Source organism: Microtus ochrogaster, unplaced genomic scaffold (assembly GCF_000317375.1).
Source record: "Microtus ochrogaster isolate Prairie Vole_2 unplaced genomic scaffold, MicOch1.0 UNK15, whole genome shotgun sequence".
Classification (NCBI taxonomy): domain Eukaryota; kingdom Metazoa; phylum Chordata; class Mammalia; order Rodentia; family Cricetidae; genus Microtus; species Microtus ochrogaster.
In genome coordinates this window covers 2,325,600-2,337,218 of record NW_004949113.1, presented here as the reverse complement: position 1 = coordinate 2,337,218, position 11,619 = coordinate 2,325,600, and positions in this window count along the sequence as shown.

The window sequence follows — 11,619 nt, the reverse complement described above, 5'->3', positions numbered from 1 at the left end:
AGAGTGAGTTCCAGGACAGGCTCCAAAGCCACAGAGAAACCCTGTCTCGAAAAACCAAAAAAAAAAAAAGGCAGACGGTCTGCTCAGAATCAAGACATGATGAACCCGGATCTTTATTTCAACCAGGTCCCCAGATCATCTGTTCACACAATAAAAATGAAAAAGTATTGGATTAATTTACTTGTTACAAATTTGGCTTGCCCATTGACGCTACCTGAGTGGCTCTAAAACATGCTACTATCTGAGTCCTGCTCCCAGAGATTCCGTATATGTGTAAAATACAGCCACACTGCCGCCTGCCTTTTTTTTAAATCTCCAATCCAAGTGATCTGAATGTGTGTGTACGTGGAGCATTAAGAACTACTGGTCTACCACACAACCCACTCCTTCCTGTTGCCTCCCAGGCAAGACACCCAGCAGTCCCTCAGCTCTGAGGCACCTGAAGATCCTTCTCACTTGCAAAAGTGGCTGCATGAGAAGAGAATAAAAATAGCAAAGTCACTAAAGGTGACCCCTGAGGCAAAGAATACCTAAAATCCAAATGCAGAAAAACTATTTTCAAAATTTCTGGTGCTCAAACACCTATATGGTGTACATGTGTGTAATCTACATGGAAGTAAATCACACACGCAAAAATAATCTTAAAATTCTGGTGCTTGCTTTTGTCTCTTTGATCACGAATCCTGCATTATAGAAGCTTACAGGCATTTTATTTGTATCTGTGTAAGATGCAAAGTCTCCTAGTGTGGTAAGTATTACTGAGGAAAAGGACAGCTAAGAGGGAGACAGAGGAGGGCGATGGGAGTGAATATGATCAGCTTACATGCTCATGTGTGCGATCATGACAAATCTTGTCAGTTTGGCTCTCCTATTGGGCCATCTCGGTACTCCTTTGTCAAGCCATAGAGTTAAATCAGTTGGAAGTGGTCATATTTAGGAGACAGGCCTCGCGGCATCAACTCTCTGCCCCTCTAACATCACCACTGCCTTTCCTCTTCTATTTCCAGCCCAGTGGTATGAGCTTCTTAACCTGAGTACTGAATTGAAATATGAATAATGTTTAAATTGTGAATAATATTAAGTAATATAGCTTATGCCTTCAGCATCTCCTGAAGGCAATGTGTTAAAGAACTGGTACTGGTCTGGGAACTATTTGGAAGTATGGGATCAGAGGAAGGGCATTACATCACGGCGAGTGGGACCCTGAAAAGATAGTGGTATCCTGGTGCCTTTCCCTTTCTTTTCTCACTTCCTGCCACTGTGAGATGAGTAACTTTGCTCCACGACATGCTGTCACCATAATGTCCTGCCTCACCATGAGTCCAAAGTGGTAGAGCCCATGGGACTGAAACTTTTGATACAGGAGCCAAAATAAAATTTTCTTCTTATTAGTTGTTTATCTCTGGTGTTTTGTCACAGTGGTGGAAAGCTAATACAGAGTATAGGAATTCCTTATACAATAATGACTACCATTTGAAATAATTTTGAAAGAGATGGGAATATTACATGCCTTACACTTTTCTGCAAACTTCTTGAGACTATTGAACTATTTTAGACTAAACTGTTTTCAGCAGTGCTGGGACTTCTGGAAATCACTTTGATATGTAGTTCAAATGACAAAAGAAAGAAAAAGCATGCCATCATTTAAAAGATCACTCATATTTGGTTTCTAGCCATAAACCAAGGACATTGAGCCTATAATTAGTGATCCTAGAGAAGCTAAATAAGAAGGTGAATCCAAAGAAAAACATATAGGCATCCTCCTGAATATTAACCTTCAGCAAGCGATGAAAGGAAACAGAGACAGAGACCCACATTGGAGCACAGGACTGAAATCTCAAGGTCCAAATCAGGAGCAGAAGGAGAGAGAGCATGAGCAAGGAACTCAGGACCGCGAGGGGTGCACCCACACACTGAGACAATGGGGATGTTCTACTGGGAGCTCACCAAGGCCAGCTGGCCTGGGTCTGGAAAAGCCTGGGATAAAACCGGACTTGCTGAACATAGTGGACAATGAGGACTACTGAGAACTCAAGAACAATGGCAATGGGTTTCTGATCCTACTGCACGTACTGGCTTTGTGGGAGTCTAGGCAGTTTGGATGCTCAACTTACTAGACCTGGATGGATGGAGGTGGGGGTTCCTTGGACTTCCCACAGGACAGGGAACCCTGATTGCTCTTCGGGCTGAGGGGGGGGACTCAATTGGGGGAGGGGGAGGAAAATGGGAGGCGGTGGCGGGGAAGAGACAGAAATCTTTAATAAATAAATAAATTTAAAAAAAAGAAAAAAAGAAAAGATCCCACAGGCATCACAGACTCAGGCTTGTCTTTTCCCTGTTCTTCATACAGTTCCCTAGCAACAAGACGGGAACAGTACTTCTGAGAGCTGTACTTTGTATGGCCCATGGTCCAGAGCTACTGATTTGTTTCTCTAGGGCTAGAGAAGTTAAAGGAGGCCATGGAGAAGTCAGGAAACCAGCAGAGAGATTGAGATACCGTTTATTAGATAATTAGATACCCTTTTAGAAGTATGACCAGGCTGAATGACTCTGTGTGTGCATATGTGCCGAGCGCGAGTACTCATGTGTGCAAACATGACCACACACATGCAGTTGTTGTTTTTACTCTTTTGGCACTTTATTGAAGTGCTTGCCACCCAGCTCCCAAATAAATACACACAGAGGCTTATTCTTAGTTATAAATGCCCGGCCTCAGCTTGGCTTGTTGTTAGCCAGTTTTTACCCCGTCTACCTTTTGCCTCTGGGCTCTTTCCTTTTCTTATTTCCACACATCTTACCTTCACTCTTACTCCGTGGCTGCCCGTGTGGCTGGGTGGCTGTCCCCCAGTGTCGTCCTCTCCTCCTTTTCTCGTTCCTTGATCTCTCCTTCCTTTCAAATCTCCCTTCCCACTTATTCTCTCTGCCTGCCGTCCCTGCCTTTCCTTTCCTACCAGTCTATTGGCCGTTCAGCTCTTTATTAGACCAATCAGGTGTTTTAGACAGGCAAAAAAACACAGCATCACAGGGTTAAACAAATGCAACATAAAAGAATGCAACGCATCTTTGCATCATTAAACAAAAATAATCCACAGCATAAACATCTTAAAATAATATTCTTTAATACACACACATACACACCGATGCATTTGTCTCATTGAACAGCCCTTGTCTTCTGAAGATCTCTGGGAGACAGCACTGTAGCCACTGTCATTTCCTCATGTCACTGTGAGCTAGAAAACACGTGGGACAGGTAGGCTCCTAGAGGAAGAAAGGGCCCCAACTGTTACCAGTGCGACGAGAGCACTCCATACACGGAACGAGAAACCCAGCACTACCGCGCCTTAAACATCATGTCAGGTCCCTGGGGAGAGCGGTTCTTCGAAAGCTCTGTGTGCGATGCCATCTGGGTACATCGCTCCCATCACAGCGATAAAATAGTACTCGCTCCCACTCTATCTGTGATTATATCTCAGAATCGTCTATGCTTCCAAGTTGTCTGAGACTGTTTCTAAAAACTAAGGAAACTTTATCTTTGTACAGTTGGTTTGCAATACAATTGCAATCCATTTCCCCAGATTCCCAAGGAAAGGATAAGTAATTTACATTTGAGCTAGGAATGTGTGAGGTTTTTAGACTATTTTTCTTCTTGCTTCCTGAACGCGTTCTCACTAATTGGAGAGTGAAGTTATGTTAGCTCTGTGCTCAAGCAGACACAAGCTGAGTGTGCAGAGAAGAGCGCGGTGGAAGCTGGAGGGGAGCCAGGCTGACTCAAAATTTATCAACACCTCTTTAAATCCCACACCGGTGAATATTCCTGACTTCCTAGAGAGCGGGTCACTAACAGAATCCACATGAGTGGGACGAGGAGTGATCTTTGAAGAGTTCCGGCGGAGTTTAAATACAAATACACGCTCTCATCATAACAGAACGGGCCAACCTAGAGATGGCAACTGCCCCTTGCAGTTTATTAAAATGAACCTCTCCTCCTAATTTTATTGAATAAACCCCACCGACTAAGCATGCCACAAACAACCTGAACCCTGTAGCATGTGGCATCCAGCTGTCTCCATTAAACTGTAGCCATCACGCAAGGACCCGACAGGCTCCATCACACCTCTCCAGAAACCAGACCCGAGAAAAACAGGAGAAGAATCAAATGGAAGGGGAAGAGGCTTCAGTTCGCTCTCAGGTACACAGGGAGTAGAGCACCAGAACAATAATCTCGCTCTCCTGTGGCGTCTTCTCAGACAGGACCTGCAACTCAAGCCTTGATGCGGCTCTCCACGGGGCATCGCTGTGACCCAGCCGGCTTCTCCACTAGTCCGTCTCCTCGAGGCTGACCTGGAGGCCTTACCTTGGCTACCACACCACAGATCTGTGTGTGTCTATAGCGCCCTTCGCTGGCCATGTCATTCACCAGGAAAACCATTCTCTGTGCTTGACTGCATGACCTGTGGTGCTTTGCGGTTGTGCATGCAAATGTCTCTTTACAAAAGAGAGCCAAGTGTCTGTGTACGGACTCCCTTTTAGAGATGTAAATCAGGGCATACGGGAGAGCTCACGTGGTAAACGTGCTTTCTGCCAAGCCTGACCTCTGTGTGTGTGATTCCAGGAACCCACATGGAATAAGGAGAGAACCAGCTCCTAAGCTTGACCTCCATTTGCATGTCACGGTATACATAAGTGTGCACACACTGTTGAATAAATAAAATGTAATACATGGCTTTCAGATTTGTTTTTTCTTTCTTTTCAAAGATTGATTTATTTATTTATTTATTTATTTATTTATTTATTTATAATGTATACAGTCTTCTGTCTGCATGTATGCCTGTATGCCAGGAGATGGTGCCAGATCTCATTACAGATGGTTGTGAGCCACCATGTGGCTGCTGGGAATTGAACTCACGATCTTTGAAAGAGCAGGCACTGAGCCATCTCTCCAACCCCCGTTTTTTTGTTTGTTTGTTTGTTTTGTTTTGTTTTAAGAAATGTAGGCGCTTAGTTCATCAGCTAAGAGTTCTTGCTACTCTTCCAGGGGACCAAAGTTTGGTTCCCAGCACCCACATGGAAGCTCACAACCATCTATAACTCCATCTCCAGGGGACTTGACACTTTCTTTTGGTATTAGCACCTGAACATTTGGCATATATACACACACAAATAAAAATAAAGATACATCTTTAGAAACAGAACTGTAAACAAACACTCTGGCCCACACAGATCACTCTGATAGCACCAAAGTATGTAGGGAACACGATCTCACTCCATTTTAACCACTTAACATTTAGACTTCAGAGTCCATAAACAATGTGCAGAATAATCAGAAATTCAAAGTCATCCAACTTGACTCAGAAAGTTTGAGGCTAGCCTTGGTACATGAGACATTGTCTCAGAACAAAAGAAAATAAAACAACAAAAACCAAAAAAATTTAAAAAAAAAACAAGAAAAGGAGATGGCTGGCCATGGTGGCATGCACTTTAATCCTAGCAGTTGAGAGACAAAGGTTCTCTATGAGTTCAAAGCCAGCTTGTTCTTTGTAGCATGTTCTAGGTTGGCCAGTGAGTGTCTGAATCACAAACAAACAAACAAACAAACAAATAAATATGGGCTTAGGGAGTTGGGGAGCTGACTCAAAGAGTAAAGTAGTTGGCATGCAACTATGAAGTCCTGAGTTCAAATCCCCAGAATCCATATAAAAGTTGAACCAGTGTCACATGTCTATTGTCCCAGAGCCCCATGACAAGACAGGAGGCCAGAACAAGAGAATACCTGAGGTTCACAGGCCAGTGAAGGTAAATACAGTACCCGAGATTTAGTTCTCACATATGTACACACACACACACACACACACACACACACACACACAAAGAAAGATGGGTTGATTGGGAAAGGAAATCCAGATTCCGTCCACATTGGCCCAGAAGACAGCGGGTGGGGTGTGGTTGTGTACAGAGCAGCTACAGAGCCTTCCAGCTCCATCCCCATGGCTAAGGTGTTTGAACCCGGCTGAGCTGTGACGTCTTCTTCTCTAGGGTACAAATTAGATGTGGTAAGAATGCATGAGACACAACGGAAATGTTCAGCCAGTGCTCACTGTCATTTCTTAGACTATTTCCCTAGTTTAATCTCCTTTCAGCCCCTCACTGAAGAATCCTGAGAACGCCAGCTAAGTGACTTCAGACTAATTTGAGGTCATTTTTCCATGGTGGTGATGGAGGATTAATTAAATTGGAATTAGCACCCAAACTCAACCAGACATGAGGGGTCTGGTAGATAAGCCAGTCTACAGAAGAGCTGTGCTCTGGTTAGGCTGGAGCTGGAGGAAAAGCCATGTGGAGTTAATAGAAGTGGGGAACCCTCATCAGACAGAGCTTTCATTTTGACTGTGGCTGCTCTTTGCCCTGTACCCTTGAACAAGATGAACCTTGGATGTGGGGTGTGTTGCAAGAATCCCTGTTTCAATCTGCTGACTCCCAGAGCCAGCCATCTGCCACATCTGACTGGGGAGTAGAGATGAGCATCACTCCCCTACTCCTAAGAAATCAGAGGGTGGCAGACCAGTAGGCTGTTTGTACACGGTTCAATGAATATGGCATAGAAAGAGGCAGGGCTGCCAAAGTGGGAGAGTTGTACCTCCAGGAAAGACAGCATCCCACAGCAAAGTGCATAAAAGAAACCATTATCCTGTTGCTGTGTGTACATCTCTGTATTGTCAAGGCTTCCCAAACCAGAATAATTGTGCATAGCTTTTAATATATACATATATGAGGGGCAGCTAGGAGTATGCAAAATGACATAAACACAAGTTTGTTGCCAAGGTAACTGATTCAAGGTTAACTTCATTAACAGTCTTAGGGTGTCACAGTGCAATCAGATATTCCGCAACATCAGAGTCTACATAGATTTAGAGGAAAATAAGTTTATTTTTACAGTTAGGAAGTTACTGCTGGAGTGTGCCCATGGGAGCTGTCTTCTTTAGATAAAGTCATGGAAAACAGGACTGATATTCTTATGATTGTGACAGCCCACACGACTCTCTCAAAGTTCTTCCAACCTGGGTCCAACGTTGGAAAGGATAATGTCATTCAGCCAGGTGGGCCCTGGTTGGTAGACACAACTCCAGTAGGAAAGCAATCCTACTGAATCCAGTCAGACTGAAACTTTATTTTAGTATGGCCTCAAGGAGAGAAATAAGAGTTTCAAATGTGCAAAGAACCCAAAGGGTACTTCTGGGCAGACACACACGGGCTTCAGAATGTCCCGGTCGTGAGCATTACTCCATAGTAAGAGAGTGTGCTAAGTACCGCTCTCCTTATTTTACAGAGAGTAAGTGTCAAAGAAAGAGCCAGTGCAATGTGTCTGTGTTTTTGCTTCCTGTCCCTTCCCATAATTCAGCTAGAAATAGGTGATTATGTGTGAAAAGTATGATGCACCCAATAAAACAGGTGTCTTCAGGAAGTCTGAGCTATTGTATGGAAAACAAAGCAAGCCCTCTACATCTGTATCGTACCCACCTCCACATGCTCAAAAATGGTCTGCCTCTAAAGCACCTCTACTCGGCCCTCTGGGCCAGATGGATAGCATAACCCCACCCCACGCCCTTCTCTCCACAGCAAGCCAGACAGTATGCACCCCCACTCCAACCCTCCTTTCCATATGTAGACGAACACATGATTCACCTCACCCCACCCCCTCCTCCACACAGTAGCCAGACAACATGACCCCCACACACATCCCAGCCTCTCTTCTACACAGCAGAGAACTAGCGAGTTACTGAGTACAACTTTCCTTAAGACATAGTTTAAGGAGTCTAGATTTCAGTTTATAAACAGTGGGGAGCCAAGGGGTTTCTGGTCAGAAGAGGAACTCAGGCTGGAGACATGCGTCAGCAGTCAGCAGCAAATGCAGCTTTTTGGGGAGGGAAGTAAAGGTAGGGACTGGGTGCTTTTGTTGGTGGTATTTTAGCCCAGCAACAGCAAGAGACCCTACCACGAGATGGTTGATTCTTCCATACATAGAATCATTAGTAATATGCATGAAATTAACAAAACCCCAGCGATTGTGGCTGGGAAAGACTGCTGTGGTGTAGAATGGACACGAGTATCTGGGGGCAAAGTCCTCTGCGTGTACTAGTTTGTGCCTCTGTTGCTGTGGTGGACACCACGACCAAGAGCAACTTAAGGAGGAAAGGGTTATGTTGCTATTGTACAGTCTAAAGTCCACTGCTAAGGGAAGGCAAGGCAGGAACCAGGAAGCAGGAACCCAAGAGGGACAGGTAGGGCTGCTATTTACTGGATTGTTCTCTATGGCTGGCTCTGTTGGCTTTCTTGTATAATCCACAACCATCTGCAGACATTTTTACAGTTGAGATTCCCTCTTCCCAGACGACCCCAGCTTGTGCCAGTTTGAAAAAAAAAAAAACAAACAAAAAACTAATCAGCACACTGGGAAAGAGGTACTAGAATCTCTCAAACTCTAGCAAAGGTGTCTCTTACTTTCCTTTGCAGGGAGAACCATCATCAGAGAGAGCCTCTGCCAATTACATCGATCAAAGTCCTCTTTGGTTTTTGCTGGTGCCGATATCCTAATTCAGAGGTGTTCGCCTCCAAAGCGACCCTGCTGGCTCCCTGAAAAGATGGCAGATGGTATCTTGCGCCTGTGGGGTTATCATGTTTTTAGGGTTAACATTTTATAAATGTGTAGGATAGACTTTAAGATCATCAGCTCTATTATCCACTGTAGGCCTCACTCAAAGCTAACCCTGTGCCCTGCTTTCTCCACCTACTACAAAAATAAGAGCTGTCTAAAGGTCTGCTTCCTCTTCCTGCCCCCATTAATATCACCTTAACCATAGCTATTAAAATGTTACTTGAGAAAAGCATGCTATAATTCATTAGCAGCTTGGCAGGGATGCTGCTGGGAGCCAGTCACAAGGAAGCAAAGAAACATGCAGCATTGAGATTCATCACAAAGTTGCACCTCCCTTGTGCACCGTGACCCAGACACCGACCCTTACTTGTGAAGGACATAAAGGTTTGTGTCTGCACATCACAGGAAAATAGCATGATGGATGCTGTTGTTTTTAAGTGTTGAATTTTTCATTTCTCCCCTGCCAGAAGAGTGATGCATTTTAGAAATGAGCCGATTTCTTATCTATAATCAGCAGAAAACAAAGCACAATTTAGTTTATTTTGGGTAAATGGTGTTTGGACCAGAGTCCCCAAGCAGATAATGTGGCTGATGGGCAAGTCCCCCACCTCCGAGGACTTAACAAGAGCTGCAGAAGAGCCTTGCCTGGCATTTGAAAATGTCTCTTGAAACCATTAGGGACCTGCCCACGTCTTGACAGGGAGCTGGGAAGGAGGGCCTTTTAGAGGAGACTAGGCAGTTCTGGAAGCCTGCCGACTTGTCTGGTGGCAGTAGTTTTAAAGGCAGAAAGCTAACTCTGCAAATGTGGCCAAATAATTTTAATTAAGGCCAGAGCTTCTTCATTAAAATAAAGTAGAACCTGAGTTCAGAAATCCAATATAAGTTGCTGCAACGAAATCGAAAGGGTGGAGGTCACTGGCTAACTATAGAACTGAATGTATGGAGGAACTGGGGGCACGTTTTCTTACAGCTTGTCTCAAATGGAAAGCCAAGGATTTAACTGGGAACACAAGAGGCAGTATGCTAAGAAACAGGGAGTCTGGGACTTGGTTCAGAAGCTACACACACTCCCACTGTCCTCGGCCTGGGGCGGAACTGTCCCTCTGTGTCAGAACCCTGGCTTTAGTCCTCTAAGTTCTTCTGGTTCTCTGAGGCATTATTCCTTCCCACAGACTCTTACAACTCTCCCAACACTTCACCTGTTCTTTCTGCGAAGCGCCAGACCACAGTCAAGGTCTGCACACTTCCTGCCTAACCCTCTGAACGCATACCTCCTCATCTTTTTGATCTTTCCACTTTAGTATCCCTCGGCTCGACGCCTTTCTGTTCATGAACACAAGCAATCTGTTCCTGCCCGGGGGGCTTTGCATTAAAATCCTCTGTCTCTGGAATGATTGGACTATTCTCTGGGTATAACTAAGTCCTTCCCATATTCAGTTCAAACATGCTCTGCTCACAGATTTCCTGAACATTTGTCCGTCCACGACGTTCTAATGAGTCCTCTGGGCTGTATTTGTCTTTAGTCTCTGCCATCATGTTTCTTTGCTTGCCTATTGCCCTCTCTTGATAACAGACGGTAAGTTCACTGGGAAAAGCCATGCCTCATCTACCACTAGATCCTTTACATCAGGGCTCTGGTTATCCTGAAATGAATGAGTTTGTTGAGAGACTCATTGTTATAATTTTGAATTTTTTATTTATGTGTATGTGTGCCTGCATGAGTTTATATGCACCATGTCTGCTCATGTGCCTGCTGAGGCCAAAAATTGTCAGATCCCCTAGAAATGGAGCCACAGATGATTGTGAACTCCCTCTATGTGGGCCCTGGGAACTGAACTCTGGATCTCTGGAAGAACAGCCAGTGTTCTTAACTACTGAGCCATCTCTCCATCTCACAAATGATTTAAACTTTAAGGAAAAAAATCTCTAAAGATCTTGCAGCAATGAGATGAGTATATCTGGGGTTAGGCCAACTGGCTATGCTACAGAGAAAACCAGCATTTGAATCCTAGTCATCCCAGAGACTCCAGCAGTTTGCTATCCCAGCTGGCCCTTACAACTAGGTGTTCACTAGCTGGTGAATGAAATCGCTCTTCGGACCAGAACAGGAAAATGGCTTATTGACAGGCTGGAGAGCAGAGATCTAACTGGATGGAAAAGATTCTGGGCTACAGGGGTTTCCATTGGGGAAAGGTAACTTCAGATTACTGTTAAGTTTCTTTGTGGGGTTTCCTGCCCATGTAAATCATGCCGTGTGAAGGTCTACAGTCAAGATTGGCTGGTGAAGAGTCATGGGAGGATAGCACAAGACACTGTGCACATGGTTTCCAGTTGTGCAAAATCTGCTATGCAAATAGGGGCCACACAAATAGGGGTCACAGGAAGGACCGTGCAAATAAGAACAGTTCCGGTCAAAGCACAAGTCAGGGAGTAGAGGTGATAGTTCTGCAGCATCCAACATTAGAATCCCACAGGCTAGCAGTTTATAACTCCTGGACCACGCCTGTGAAGTCCCAGTGGTCTGACTTGATCTCACTTCGGGTGTGATGGAGGCGAATAATAAGTGTCAAGGAGTGCCAATTTTAATCAACTAGGAGGTACAGATAGGGTGGCTCTTAGGTCAGGCATATCTCAAGTTCACTGTGTTTGCCCTGTAGAGTATGTCGTAGCATCCCAAAAACAGTAGTTCAGGCTCCTTCATTAAAGGTTGTACTTCTACTGATACTGTTTTTGTTTTCTTATTTGAGATGGAGTCTTACTATATAGCTCTGGCTGGCCTGGAACTTGCTATGCAGATCAGGCTGATCTCAAACTCTGTCTCTGTCTCCAGAATTCTGGGATTAAAGGGGTATATGAACCCTATCTGGGCTTTTGTTGTTTGGTTGTTTTGTTTTATTGTTGTGGTGGTTTGAATGAAAATGGCCCCAAGGCCCATAGGGAGTGGCACTATTAGGAGTGTGGCCTTGTTG